This window comes from Tenrec ecaudatus, chromosome 8, assembly GCF_050624435.1.
Source record: "Tenrec ecaudatus isolate mTenEca1 chromosome 8, mTenEca1.hap1, whole genome shotgun sequence".
Lineage (NCBI taxonomy): Eukaryota > Metazoa > Chordata > Mammalia > Afrosoricida > Tenrecidae > Tenrec > Tenrec ecaudatus.
Window position 1 is genome coordinate 133,972,168 of NC_134537.1, and position 11,163 is coordinate 133,983,330.

Sequence of the window (11,163 nt, forward strand, 5' to 3'; positions counted from 1 at the left end):
GGAATTGGGGTTATATTGCTATCTTTTTTTAAACTTTAAATTATTTATTCTACTTTGGGGGGGGGGCGTGGGAAACTTTTCTTATTGCCCACCTTGGTGGTGTAGTCACCAAGTTCTCATTTGTCAACTAAAAAAGCAGATCTCTCATTAAGCAAGGAAATACAGTCTACTTCCAAAAAGATATACAGTCTTGGCAATGCTATTGGGTGGCTTCAGTTGGCCCAAAGGTTTTGAACTAGAATTAATCTAGTGCCAATGAACTTGATATCTCCTGAAAACTGATCAAAGGCCCTCTTATCATTAGATGCTTTCCAGAGTGGATTCAGTTCTGGGTACATGATCTCGGGTATTCAGTTTACATGTGAAGGCATGGGGAGAGGAGCTTAACTGGTCACAGACTAAAATGTAAAAACAGTGGGTTTGTCTTCCTTGTTGTGTTATTCTGTTCTCTAGAGAAGCAAAACCAGTGGTGTGTGTATAGAAATAGATAAATATGTAAAGAGAGAAATGTATATTAAGGAAATGGTTTACAGAGTTGTAACCCTAGTCAAATGTCACGTCTGTGGGAAGATGTTGTTGTGGAATCTTCTTCTGACTCTCAGAGCTTCCGGGTTAATTAACCCACGCTTGAGTGATTGAAGCCAAGCTCGGCAGGTTAATCTTAGGACTGAAGAGGCAAATGGATCCAAGGTTGGCAGGTCACGTGGTAGGCCAGATGTCAGGCTAATGATGAATCTGGAGTGTGGCTGGCAATTTAGCAGGTTATTGCTTCAGATCCGAAGAACCAGAGGTAGGTGAGCTAGATGTAGGATCTAGGCCCAGCAAAAGGCAAGAACGCTCCCTCACAGCATTTGCTTATATAGGAAGAGACCACACCCCCCAGAGCGCCTTTCCATTGCACCTGACCTTTGACCTGAGTGAGGGTTGCACTCCATATTACTTCTCTGACGTCTCTTGGCTGCTCACAGTAGATCCCATCATAAAATTGATTTCATTATATTATGTCACATCACCAGGGATTAGTAAGTCTCAACTGCCACATCACTGAGAATTCTGGTCTAGGGAAGTTGACACAAAACCCAATTATTATACCTGTGGTGAAGGTCATATATTCTTTATATTTTTTTTCAAGGATACCCCTTCACTGGCACACATAATACCTTGCTGTGGTCTGAGAGATACATTTTCCATCTCTGACTCTCTCGTGCATTGCTGCCTTACCTTCCTCCTGGACTAGTCCCCACCCAGGGCTCCAGCGAGACTCTAAATCATTGACAGACCCATTTTCTCCACCAGCCTCTCCCAATTGCACCACTGTAAAACTTTCACAGAAAATCTGTGCCAGCTTAAAACTTGTGCTATGGCTTCCTCAGAATAACTCTTTTCATGTTCTCTGCTTGAGATGGTGCCAGAACTGTCCCCAAATGGCTGGGCCGAATGATTACTTCTGACACTAACAAGTATGAACACTGTGTCTGATTCTCCTCTGCCTTAATAATGGACTCACCCTGACTCATGCTGACTTGCCAATATTGAAACTAACATCTCGAGTTCTGTAATTGCCATTTGTTCTTGTTTTCATTTCTGTTTCATTGTGAAATTTAGACATGGACAGAAATCTGTCTGCTTATACTCATTTTTTGTGCATTACCTTAGTTTCTGGAGGAATAACTGGAAATACCCACTCCCTTTACCCCTTCCTGCATATTTCTTGATGTTTCTGGTTTGGAAAGACCCTCACCTGGGGGCTTACCCCTGGGTGTTCCTCTGGGCTCATTTTGTCCTTCATGAGACAGTATTTAAAACAGACTACGGCCATCTTACTTCACTAACTTCGCTGATTGATGGAAGTATGACAAAACAAAGTCAAAGTCACTTTAATCTGTGTACGTGTTTGAATTTCATATTTTGTAGGGGACCAATTTCAACCATAACATTTACTAAATAGAACTCAGGTAGAGGTTGTGAAGTAAAACTCCAGGATTTAAATAGCCTGAGGGTAGCATACAGAATATAAAACATCTAATCCCAAGTGAACCTTGGTGTTGGACTGTAAGTTCAGAGGTTCAAACCTACCAGCAGTTTGGCAAGAGAAAACTGAGGCTATTACAACCTTGAAAACCATATATAGGGTTCTTGTGAGTCGTATTGGACTTGATGGCAGCGGATGTTGAGTGGAAACTTAAACAATGAAACACTATTTAGTAAAATAAGGACAGTCTACTGTGGTGTTCTTTCTTCTATAAATTTATAGCTTATTATCTTGAAAGCAAAGACATGATCTATCGAGTGACTTGTTAGGTGCTGTTTTGTTCCTACCCTCAATGACCTTATGAACAACAGAAGCAACCACTTCCTAGTCCTGAGCCATCCTCACGACGGCCCTCTGCCTGAGCTCATCAGTGCAGCCACTCTCTCAGTCCGTCTCACTGAGTGTCTTCCTCTCTTTTGATGTCCCTCTACTAGACCAAACACGGCATCCTTGTCTCCTGGAGCACTTGGGCAATATTTCTTCCAAGATAGTTTAGTGTGTCCCTTTAGCAGCCCATGGTCCTTTCACTGTTCTTCTCCAGCACCACAACCACAACAGGACTACTCAATAGGACTAGATGACTTGGGGTCTGAGAGGGGGTTCCCTATGGGTCTGCTAATTACAATGCTAGCAGATTGAACTCACCAGCCACAGTAAAGGAAAAAGATGAGACTCTCTAGTCTTAGAAACCCACAGGGGCAGTTCTATTCTGTCCTATAGTTCTATTCTGTCACTCATGGTCAGAATCAACGGGAGGGCAATGACTCTTGTGATAAGCACATTATTTTTAAAATAATTTGTCAACTATAAACTCCCTTTTAAAGTAATTTGTATGCAATTAGAAGTTAGCATACAATGATAACATTTTATATTTTTATGATTCTAGTGATGCATTACTCAGAAATAAGATAATGTGTCTGATAATATTTCAATGGTTACTAGCCAAAGCTAATTAGGATTCAATTTTCAATCAAGAATTTTTTAGAACATAAAGTAAGTATATGCTTGAGCAAGTAGCTTACAGAGATGATTCTTTAAGAGAGATTTTGTACAATTATTTTCAAAAGCTGCTCAATGTCTTCTTAAATTAGTAATTCAACTGCTAATTAAACACATTTGGACTTTTTAAAACCACTTTTCCTTTGGTTGACATCATTTATAATTAAATATTTTACTCAAACTGAGGCTAAAGCACAGAAGAACAGCTGTGTAGGTAGAATGAATCAAAGGAATGTGAACAACTTTATGAAAGAATGTAAAGCAGTTAGTCTCTGTAATCTTTGTATTGTCAACTGTGAGAAATAAAATTAAGTTGGTTTATAGTTTAAAACAGAACTTTCTCGCTTTTATCAATTATAATATTTTAATTTGCACAAAGAATTATGTGTTAAGCATTTTCTGCTACCAATATTATATTTCATAGTCAGAGGAGACGAGTGGAACATTTTGAATGGAGACAAAGAGCTGCTCTGGAGTGAAATGTAACTCATGGTGATCTCACACACAACAGGACAAATGTTGCCAAGTCCTACTTGATGCCCAGGAGCCACAGTACCCGTGAGTACCACCATGTGAATATTGTGTGACTTTTTCTCACCAGGGGTCTCCCCAGTTGGCTGGCTTTCTATTTCACCAAACATGATGTCTTCCTCCAGCAACTGATCCCTTCTGAGGACATGTCCAAAGCAAAAGGGTCAGATGATGTTTTGTTGTGATCGATATATTTTTAATAATTCATTTTCAGAATAAGATTGGCAGGCCTTTCTTCTTAGTGTAGCTTAGTATGGAAGCTTTCCTAAAACCTGCACCCCATTGTATTGAACATACAGGGGTGCACCATTATTTGACATAACAGTGACATACCTTCCAGCATGATAATAACATACATGCTATCACATTAGAGCAAACTGACTGATGGATGATAAATCTTTATGATTGATATAAATTCTATCTATTTTTCTGTCCATCTATTTATCTTCGACACAAAAGAGGAATGTATCTGTATTCAACATTTTCCTACCTTGATACATTGTGTTTCACCTATCATACTGGCACCCCACTAGAACCACATTAAAACACTAATTGCCATGATTTAACCTATATCTTTAATTTACCTTGCTTTTAACTAATGGGTAAAGGAAAATCATATAGAGGTATTAAAGCATTATTTAGCTAATTAATACAACCAATATAATGCATGAGTGAAATTCTATACAATTTTCAAATGCTAGATCAATAGTAATAAATGTTACACATTTATGCAAGGGCCAGAGCACTGGTTGTTCACTGCCAGCAAGGATCACTAGTAGTTCAGTCGTGGAATTCCTGCCTTCTTTGTGAGGGACCCTGGTTAGACTCCAGGAAAGTGCATCGATACATCCCCAGCCACCACGCATGTGTCAGAGCAGGCTCTTGTGGCTGCTCTGTTGAATCATTTCAGTGGAAACGCCAGACCAAGACAGAGTAGGAGAGAAGGTCTAGAAATCTACTTATAAAAATGAGTCATTTAAAGCATTATGGATCACAAGGGTCTGATTTCTAAACAATAATGGAAATGGACCAGGGCTGGACTTGTTTTGTTCTGTTGTACCACGAAAAGGGGCCAGTTTGATAGCATCTGACAACAACGCCTTTGCCATTGAATCAGTTCTGACTCAACTGTGATTTGGAAGATCAGCAGTTCAAAACAACCAGCTGCTAGATAAGAGAAAGGTGTGACTATCAACTCTCAACTCTCAGAAAGTCTTGCAGGCCAGAAATGCACAGAGGTGGCTCTACCCTGTTCCAGGGGATCCCTACAGCAGTGAGAACCACAACTTACTTCCCTGCTGACAACTGTCTGTTTAATGTAGGCATCAAACCAACGTTTTCCTGTTGGAAGGGGTTCTATCAGAAGACACTGTCATCCACAGAATTCCAGTGTTCACGTTGACTAAACATGATATTAAAATTATTTCATGAAGTTACTTCTGAACTATGTCAACTTTGGGATCTAATTGTAGTTGGTGAATAAAGGATGTTTATTTATATTACATGAATAAATGTTTTTGTCTCTTAAAATGATCCTTTTTAGGGGCTCATACAACTCTTATCACAGTCCATACATATATCGTGTCAAGCACATTTGTACATATGTTGCCATCATCATTCTCAAAACATCTGCTTTCTACTTGAACCCTTGGTATCAGCTCCTCATTTTTTCTCCTCCTTCCCCGCTTACCCCTCCCCTCTGAACCCTTGATAATTTATAAATTATTATTATTTTGTCATATCTTACACCATCTAACATCTCCCTTCACCCACTTCTCTGCTGTCTGTCACCCAGGGAGGAGGTTATGTAGACCTTGCAATCTGTTCCCCCTTTCTCCCTCACCTTCTCTCCACCTTCCTGATATCGCTACTCTCAGCACTGGTCTTGAGGGGTTCATCTGTCCTGGATTCCCTGCGTTTCCAGTTCCTATCTGTGCCCTTGTACCTCCTCCGGTCCAGCTGGATATGTAAGGTAGAATTTGGATCACGATAGTGAGGGGAAGGAAGCATTCAAGATCTAGAGGAAAAGTGGTGAAGAAAGTTGATGGTGCCCAGTTATCAAATGAGATAGCATCTGGGGTCTTAAAGGCTTGAAGATAAACAAGGGGCAATCTACCTGAGAAGCAACAAAGCCCACATGGAAGAAGCACACCAGCCTACCCCTACACGAATGCTGAAGACAAAGCAGGTGCATAGGCAAATGCAGTGAAGAAAGTTGGCAGTGCCCGGCTGTCAAAAGATATAGAATCTAGGGTCCTATAGGCTGGAAGATAAATAAGGGGCTATCTAACTGAGAAACAACAAAACCCACATGGAAGAAGCACACCAGCCAGTGAGATCACAAGGTGTCGAAGGGATCAGGTATCAAAAACAAACAAACAAACAAACAAAATCATAACATTGTGAATGAGGGAGAGTCCGGAGTGGGGGCCCAGGGCCCATCTGTGGGAAATTAGACATCCCCTTGCAGAAGGGCTGCGGGGAGGAGACGAGCCAGTCAGCAAGTGTGCAGTGTAGCAATGAAGAAAAAATGATCTTTTATATCACGTATGTGTATACATTTTAATTTACCTATGGATATTATTGAATTTTAAACTGTTTAGCTCTATGAGCAGTATATTTGGTTTGCTGAATTTACTGTGTACACATTTATATTATATACTTATATTTAACTGAAAATCATCATTGCCTTGAGAAGGACAAGACTGGTCAGATGGATTTACTAAAGTTCATCTCTAAGATAATCATAACTTAATTAAAGGCTGTGGTCAGATTTACACATCTTAGCAGTTGCTGTCCTTTATCTTCAAACTCATATTAACCCAGGTGTGCTTTCTAAGAGTTTCAATTGCTGCTTTCTAAATTACCTCTGAGGGAACTCAAAACCAACTTTCTGGTGAGCGCGCACCATTTTCACCATCCAAGGTTCCAGAAACGCCATTCAGAACATAATCTGTACTTGATTATTCTTATCAAGCAATAGATAAGAATAACACTCAGGTTGTTCGTGAGTCTTCCTTCAGTCCTGATGGTATGTTACTCTTCATGTAGCCCAGTGTCCCACTGTACTCACGCAGCAGATGGGTTGGGTCAGTGTCATGTACAGAAACCACCCTGACTAAGGTCTTTCTTGATTCGAAAGCGTACACTATCAGTTTATTCTATTAGTTGAAGCTAATTACAAAACTTTAAAATGTCATTTAAACATATACAGGGTGGGAATTGTGGAACAATTTTCCATGCTATTTTCTAATATCTTGTATAGGAATAATAGCCAGTAGCAGAAACAGCTACTGTGCGATGGTGGCATATCTATAAATATATTTTATGTCATGGTATTAGAATTACGCTCATGATTAATCAATGCTTTATTTATTCATCAGCAGAGTCATAAAGCTCCACAGTTTTGTTTTTGGTTTTTGATACTATGGATTGAAGGTTTAGGCGGTAGTAAAACCACTTTTGAAAGGTAATGAAAATATGCTGTAAATTTCCATGGATGTTTTTTAAATGTGACGTGATATTTTATCTGAACTTATACTAATGGATGGCATGAAAACTTCAGGGTTTTTATTTTGTGTGTGTGTGTGTGCATGTGTGTGTGTTATTGTTTGAAGTGAACTTGTTTGTCACAAGACTCCAAATCCATTTCAGGCTCACTTTTCCCCTTTTCTCTCTAAGCCACTCAGACCACTGTTTAGGTTTGAGGCCTAAGGAATCTGAAGGGAACTTCAGGACTTTTAATAAGGGATTTTCCAAACAGGACTTAGGTAAAAATTATTGCTTAGCAATTTAACATAGATCTCTGAAAAATAGCTTTCCTGGGACAGCAAAAGAAGTCAATGATCTATTTAGAAAAGTGGAAGAAGAGATCTACATAAATAAATAACATCTCTTGAATAGTGGTTTTTAAACTAATGATTTATTCCCTCCAACTATATTGTTAGAATATTTAAACTCAAGGGAAGAATTTGTTATTTACAAGGGGCAAAATCTCTAATCTTTTCTGATAGTAATACATTATAAAATTTATATCAGATATCAATCATTTTATATTACACTTTCTTATCCTCCTTTTCTGTTTCATATTGCTTAAGAATGATGTATTAACTTACAGCTTCTAGGGGCACAGTGGGTTATGCACTGGGCAGCTAATGGCAACGTCATTGGTTTGAAACCACTGGGCACTCCAAGGGGTAAAGAGGAGGTTTTCTATTTCCAAGGAAGTCTGCAGTCTCGTAAACCTCCAGGTGTAATTCAATTAGGGTTTCCTAGGGTAACAGTGAATTGGAATCCACCTGATGGCAATGATATTATACAACTTTCTTTCTCAAAAAATTGCAACAGAATTCCAAAAGGTTGCATCCTATGATGGCTAGGGGTTACATCAGCTAGATACTTCTGGTTAAATTTATGGGTAGCTTCTAACATATTGGTCAGGTTGCAACCTGATGATGCCTCCTTGGGGTGTGGCTTTTTATGTAAAAGAGAGATTGAGCATAGTTGATTTCTCTTTGGAGCTTTGTCTTCTGCTGGAGCTGGATTCTTCATTAATTTCCTTTTCTATCACCTGCCATCTCAGGAGCTGTCAGCAGAATACCAATGATGGATTCATCGGACCCACTTTGGATTCATTTAAACATCATATACAGATTCCAAATGAATTAAATATCCAAATGTGAAAACTAAAATTATAAACGTCTTTGACTAAAATGCTACTGTAAAGGTTCCAGCCTTGGAAACATGATATGGCAGTTCTGCTCTGTTCTGACAGGGGTCTATAATTTGGAATCTATTCAATGGCAAGGTATTTGTGCTTTTTGTTTGTTTGTTTGTTTATATATATATATTAATATTTAAGCAGACATTATAAAACATGAACTATTTATTATAACAACCATAATAAGCCTATGCCATGTTAACATTAGTAACATGTAGTAACATGTTATGAGGAACAACTTAATTTGGCCAAGCAAAAAAAAAAAGAGAGTGAAAATTTTAATCTCACTTAAAAGCAGAAAAGCATATTAAAAGTAGAAAAGGGATGTATTTCCATATGATCACACACAAGAATAAAAAGACATGAACTGAAGGGTCAAGATTTAATTAGCAAGTTCTGCTTCATCAGGTGCCATGGTGGAGAGATGGGCTACACACTGATTTGCTGGCCACAGTGTCAGACTAGTCTCACAAGTCCCTCTGACTACTCTTCATCTGAGAGAGAAAGATAAGACGTTGTCCTTCCGTAATGATTGAAAGTCTTGAAAACTCACAGGGCAGTTTCATTAAGGATTTCCTAAAGAGCTATAGTCTTTCCTGACCCACGGGGTAGTTCTACTCTGTCCTACAGGCCCTGTAAGTTTGAATTGGACTTATGGCAGTGAGTGTGGCTTGGGAATGACAGGGTTACTCTAACAATAAGATGACAACAATGAGAGGACTGTTTCATCGAGTTTGTCTTTCAGTGAAACTGGCTTAGCAAAATTCAACAAAAACCAATATGCAAGCTTGACGGGATGTGAGAAATGACTATTAGTGTAAGTTAGAGCCACTGCCTTGATTTGTGCTAAGCTTCAAACTTGGGTGTTGTTTCCTGTACCTTGACAATGGACCTTAACAAGTCCTCACAGTTGGAACATTTTTATCACTACTCTGTTCATTCGCACATTCACATAAAGAAGATCTCATTTCATGCCCCATTGATGCCAACTCTGAACAAATAAATAGGAAAGAGTCCGAGCAGTCAAATCAGTAGATTCAGCCACTTATAAGACAAATATAAAATTCTTCAGCCTTTGAGATTTCAGATGAATCTTGAATTCAAAAAATTATATACTGATGAAAAGTTGCAATGCCATAATTACATCTACTAATTATCTAACACATTAGATGGCATATATTATGCAAGAAACTCTGTGTCCTTCTCTAGCTAATGCAATATGACATATTTTCATTTCTCACTTGAAAATAATACATTTGGAAGCTTTTCAGTGTATCATTGTTTCTATGTTTGAAATAAATTCTTGTTCCTCTAGATTTTAAATATTCACAAAATGATGATTCAAATTTAATTGGTACTATAAACTGATAAAATAGTATGTTGTTTAAGATGCCCTAAGATACAGTTTTAGCATCTAAACAGCAAAAACTTACCTTGAAGCCTAAGATACATCTGTAATTTTGATAACTTCATCTGCATTTGAAAGATGAACCGTGAATGAAGAAGACCACAATGGAACGGATGCACCTAACTGATGGCGCTGGTGAAGAGGGTTGAAAGTACCATGGACCTCCAGAAGAGCAAAGAAACTTATCTTAGAGAAAGAACAGCCAAGATGCTCCCTAGATGTGAGGATAGTGGACATTTGATGCACATACTTTCTACACATTATCAGAGAGACTAGTCTCTGTAGAAGGACATCATGCCTGGTAGAGTAAAAGATCCGTGAAAAAGAGAAATAACCTCCATGAGATGAATTGAAACAGTGGCTCCAATGAGGTGCTCAAAAAAACAATTGGAGGCTATCTCAGGACTGGACACTGTTTGGTTCTGTTGTATTTAGGGTTGCTCAGTGTCACAGCTGACTCCTGGGCAATTAATAATGCAAAGCCAAAAATGTATATTTCTTTATATTTTCATTGCTTACTTATAAGATATGGAACTCTGGGGTTTGTTGGGCTACTGGCCTCAATGCTAACATATCCGCTCCACCCATGGATTCTTGAAAGAGGCACAAGCGTTCTGCCCCCTCAAAGTTTTACAGCTCAGAAAGCCAAAGAAGCAATTCTACTCTGTCTTTTTGGGTTGCTATGTATTAACCCGGTGAGCAATCATTCACTACGGAATCACATAATCCTACAAGCATCCTCCCACACACCCCCCTTTTTTTTTCACAGTCCCATCAGGACAAAGATATTTGGTGGAAGTTAAAAAGACTATGCTAGAAGAGTCATAATAAGTAATCTACTGAACTTCAATTCTTTAGATAGTGTTTCAGTATTCAGAAGAATCTATAAAATAAGTTAAATATGTTCGCAAAACTTTATCAATCACGATGATCATCTAAAGGGACTAGAAGAAAAATCATATAATGACCACTGTTGTACTTTAACATAATCACAAAGAAAATCTGGAGTTTTAAAAAAATACGGTTTATTTGAAAATAATAAATTATGTAGGTTATGGGTATAAAATATCATCTCTAATAAAATGATAGTAGGAGTAATTAGAAAAGGTAATTGTTCTCTAAAAGGGCATTCTGTAACTCAAAAGAGCTTTTGTGACTCAGCAGATAGTACTATTAACCAAAAGACTGGCTATTGAAACATTTTAGAAACACTTCAGTGAAAAGGCTATGAGCGTCATCATGTGAGACTGTTCAGTGCCATCGTGCAGTTCTGACCCATGGTGATTCTATGCACAAGAGGAAGAACAACTTTCTGGTCTTGTCCATCCTCACATGGTTCCTATGCTCGAACCCATTGTTGAAGCCACAGTGTCAATCCATCTTATTAAGGGCCTTCTTCTTTTTCAATACCCTTCTATTTTACCAAGCCTGATGTTCTTCTCCAGGGACTGGTCTCTCTGAGAACATGTCCTA